Here is a 4,961-nt window from a genome sequence, read left to right as displayed (position 1 = left end):
CACATTTTTTTTTTTTAAATACCGGGAATTGAACCCAGGGTGCTTTACCACTGAGCTACATACCCAGCCCTTTTTATTTTTAATAGTGAGACAGGGTCTCACTAATTTGCTGAACCTGACCTCAAATTTGTGATCCTCCTCCCTCAGCCTCCTAAATTGCTGGGATTACAGGATTGTGCCACCATGCCCAGCTGGTTCATGTATTTTTGAAGTAATTACAGATATTATGATTTAAATCTACAATCTTACAATTTCCTTTCTATAAGTTCCATATGATTTTGTTAATTTTGCTCTCCTGTCTTCCTTCTTTTGGATTCATCATGCATTACTCCATTTTCCTACTCTTCTTGCTTGCTCTTTGTACATTTTTTATTATTCTTTAGAATCTGCATGTCATGCTTGCTCAGGGCCATGATGATCTTTTCTGTATTGTTCCAATTTTGGCATATTTGCTGCCAAAATAAGCATAATGATTACTCTAGAGATTATTATAACCTGCCTTAAATTAGTACTAATATCACACTGAATAATACAAGAACTGTACAATGCTTTAACCCTATTCACCCTCCTCCTGTTTATTTGTGATGTGTTAACATAAATTTATTCTGTTTATACTTTGATTCTCATAGACATTAACATTATTATTATTATTATTATTATTATTATTATTATTATTATTATTCTGAGGATTGAACCCAGGGAGGGCTTTACCACTGAGCCATATCCCTACCCCCCACTTTTTTTTCTTTTTATTTTTTTGAGACAGGGTCTTGCTAAGTTGCTTAGGGCCTTGTTAAATTGCTGAGGCTGGTCTTGAACTTGTGATCTTCCTGCCTCAGCCTGCCTAGTCGCTGGGATTACAGGCGCAAGGGATTACCACACCCAGCTAACATGCAGTATGTATTATCTTAGATTTATCTGTACATTTTACATTTTTGGTGCTGTTTATTTCTTCTTGCATTACTGTGTTTTCATATGGGATCATCTTTTGCCTGAAAAAAATTCTTCTAGTGTTTCTTTTAATGCAGATATGTTGGTGACAAATTCATTTTTTTTTTTGCCTGAAAATGTCTTTGCTGTACCTTTGTTTTTGAAGGTTGTGTTTGCTGAGTGTAGAATTTTAAGTTGACAATTATTTTCTTTCAGCATTTTTTAACAATTGCCTTTGACTATCTTCTGGCTTCCATTTTTCCTATTGCTCTGCTCTCAGTTTTATTATTGCTCTTTTAAAAACAATGTGTTTTTCCCCCTCCCTACCTCTTTTGTCTGCTTTTAAGACTTTTCTCATGGTTTTTTATTTTTACCAATTTTTCCTGTGAAATATCCAGGTGTGGTCTTTTTTATATTTATCTTGCATGGGATTTGTAGAAATCCTTTGCTCTGTGGCTTTATGTCTTTCATCATATTTAGAAAATTCTCAGCTTGCATTTCCTTAAAAATTGCTTCTATGTAATTTTCTCTTTCCTTTCCAGCTGGAACCCAATTACAAGTATGTTAGGTGTTTTAACCATGTCCCTATGTCTCCTATGCTTCCCCCCCTTTCATTTTTCTTCTTCTTCTTTTTTTTTTTTTTTTGAGATGGGGTCTTACTATGTTACTCAGGTTGGCCCTAAACTCTTGGAATCAAGTGTTCCTCCTGCCTTAGTCTCCTGAGTAGCTGGAACTACAGGTACATTCCACTGGGCCCAACTCCATTTTTAACTTTTTTTTTTTTGTCTCTTTGCTTCACTGTCCTCTTTTTGACATGTCTAATCTGCTTTTGGATCCATCTATTTGATTCTTTTTATTTATTTTTTATTCTGTACTGGGGATCGAACCTAGAGGCAGTTAATCACTGAATCACATCCCAAGCCCTTTTTTATATTTCATTTAGAGACAGGGTCTTGCTGAGTTGCTCAGAGCCTCACTAAGTTGATGAGGCTGGTTTTGAACTTGAAATCCTCCTGTGCCACTGGAATTACAGGTGTGCACCACAGCGCCCAACTTTAATTCTTAATTTTAATAATTTTATTGTTTTAGTTCTAGGATTTCCATTGGATTATCAATTTTAAAACGGATTCCTATTCTATGGTAAAATTACCTATCCTTTCTTTTATGTTCTTGAACTTAATAATTTCCTTGAAGTCCATGTTTGAAAGTTTAATGTCTATATTACGGTTTTTCCTATTTTTTCCCACTGTTTTTCTTTTTTTCTCTCTTAGTGTTTAGCCATTTGATCCTATTTATTGACATGCTTGGTATTTTTCAAGTAAAACCCAGAAATCATATATGAAAAATTACAGGCTCTGGGTAATGTTATATATATGTTCCTTTAAAGATTATTTAGAGACTAGAGGCATAGTCTAGTGGTAGAGGATTTTTTTGAATCTCCAGCCCTACCAAAAAATTATTTAATTTTCTTATGGGAGGGTGATAAAGTATGGATAAATCCTCCTGATGCCATTGAGGATTGGTCTAAGCTTTGTCATGGTTGGTCTATTCCAAATTGTCCCTATTGCCAGATTCCTAGGGTATATATTCCTCCTAATTGTAATGCATAAGTCACTTCTTATAGGTTTAGCCCTTTTGGGATCTCAACTGAAATTCCAGAGTATTTAATAGATCCCTTGAACTTGAACGTGGACTTGAACTTCAATCTCTGACTCCCCGACCTAATGAGATCTCTACAGATTCCTCTGCTGCCTTGCCTTCAGACTCCATTGCCCCACATCATGTCATGACCATGATTTAAAGGAAAAACCAGAGCCAAAGGTATGGCTTATCTCATCTCACTTCCCTTTCCTATGTGCTCTTGGTCCCACTATTCCTGCCAAATGTGGTTTCTTTCAGATACTTTTACACAGTTGTTTTATGCATTTAATCTAAGCATTGTATTCATTATCAGTATGTCTCTGTGTCAATATTAACAGTTTGCCTGATATTCCTTTACTTAAAAAGCAGTTTTATTGTCTGGGGGTGTACCAGGCTCTGGATTTGACCTCTACCACCATAAAAGCAACAACAACAACAACAACAACAACAAAAACAAAAACAAAAAACCAGTTTTATACCATTCTCTCTTGGAGGCGGTTCATGTAGTTCCTATTCTGTCAGTCGAAAGTCAGAAGGTGGACTTGGGCAGGACTCTGGAAACTTCCCTGGGACTCTCAATAGAACTGGAAAATATGAGGGAGGTGTGTCCCTCTCCTTTCTGAGAGGACCCTCTCTTTCCCTTGAGAGTGTACCCTCTTTCCCTTTTCTATCCCTCCTAATAAACTCATGCCTGTAACTCTGCAAAAAAAAAAAAAAAGTTTATCATCTGTATAAGTTTGTATAAACAACTATTTGCTTTTGAGATTTATAAAAAATGGTATCATATTGTTGTATTAATTTTACAAATTACCAAACTTGATGTCTTAAGACAATAAATATTTATGATGTCTCAAGTTTTGGTGAGTCGTGAATCTGCAAATGGTTTAACTGTATGGTTTTGGCTTGGGATCTTTTATGAGGTTGAAGTCAGGATATCAGTAGGTCATCTGAGGGATTGACTGGGGACTGAAGATCTTCTTCAAAGGTGGCTCATGCACATGGCTGGCAAGTTCTTGCTGGATATGGGCAGGAAAATTAAGTTCCTCTCCACATGGGCCTCTCCATAGGCTCTTGAATGTCCTTAAGATGGTGATTGGCTTTCCAAAATAAAGGTCACAAGAATAAGGCAAAAGTGGCTCTGTTCTTTTTTTTCCCCACTTATTCTTGAATTGACATAGCAAATTTTTTGTCAAAAGTCATTGGAAATGAATCACTAAATCTGGCTCTCATTCAAGAAGAGGGAAATTAGTCTCCACCTTTGGAAGGGTTGGGTTTCAACGAATTTTTGAGCATGTTTTAGAATTAGCTACATATAGTTGGTAGATTTCTGGGATTTGCTTTTTCACCCAACATTATGTTTCCAAGTTTCGCTCACATTGTTACAAGTAGTCATAATCTATCTATTTTTACTACTTTATAGTATTCCAAAGTGGGAACAGACCACAATATATCTCTCATTGTCTTGTTTAGGTCATTCTGTTTGTTAGAATCATTTTTTAAAAAAGCCTTTCATCTTAAGCTTCTTGAAAGCATTTCAAATAATTAATTCTGTAGTTATTTTGAGCTCACAAAGCAAGCTAGTACAATGTGTTTGACCTCACTGGTGATGAACCATTTCAACTGGTTCTGGAATGTGCTATGAATACTATTTCTCTATTATGACCTAACTCTATATTCCCAAGGAAGCCCATTAATATTTCAGTGCCATTTATTTGCAGTTGCTTTGACTATGTGGGCAAGTAGCTGACTCTACATTCAGGACACAAAAATCAGGAGCTGGGCAGGATTGGCTCATTCCTTGTAGCGTGAGATGGAAGCAACATGATAAGACTGGATTTATTTAGTCTTTCCCTTGAAGCCACAGATGAGATTGGAATCAAAACACAGGAAGCGGGTGCCTGTGTATGCTTATGATCTCTTGGGAAAAAATTCCAGCTCCAAAACTCATGTACATCATCTGAAATCCTTGAGACAATTATTCAAAGTGGCTGAGTGCTACTGGCTGTTTTGTTGGAGCATGGGTATCTGCAATGGAAATGGTGTGGGGAGGTAGAAAGTATTTAAATTGACCTGGGTCTGAGTTGTGACCTTGATATTTAAAAGGCTTATAGTGGATAACTTATTTAATATCTTTCACCTTCAGTTTTCTCATCTGCAAAATGGTCATGCTAGAACCTTACTTACTGGATTCTTGAAAAGATTATATGCCAAATTGTACTAAAGCTGCCTTGGATAAAGCCTGGTAATATTAGATATTCAATAAAAGACATCTTTGTTTCATTGCCACCAATATTGCAATTGTTAACATCATCATGTAGGAGAACTCTGGAGATAAATATGGCTTTGGGTCTCTCAAGAGGGCCTGAATTTTTGCTGTTCTGCTATTCAGT

Source organism: Spermophilus citellus (assembly GCF_964194105.1).
Source record: "Spermophilus citellus genome assembly, chromosome: 16".
Classification (NCBI taxonomy): domain Eukaryota; kingdom Metazoa; phylum Chordata; class Mammalia; order Rodentia; family Sciuridae; genus Spermophilus; species Spermophilus citellus.
This window is presented reverse-complemented; position numbering follows the sequence as displayed.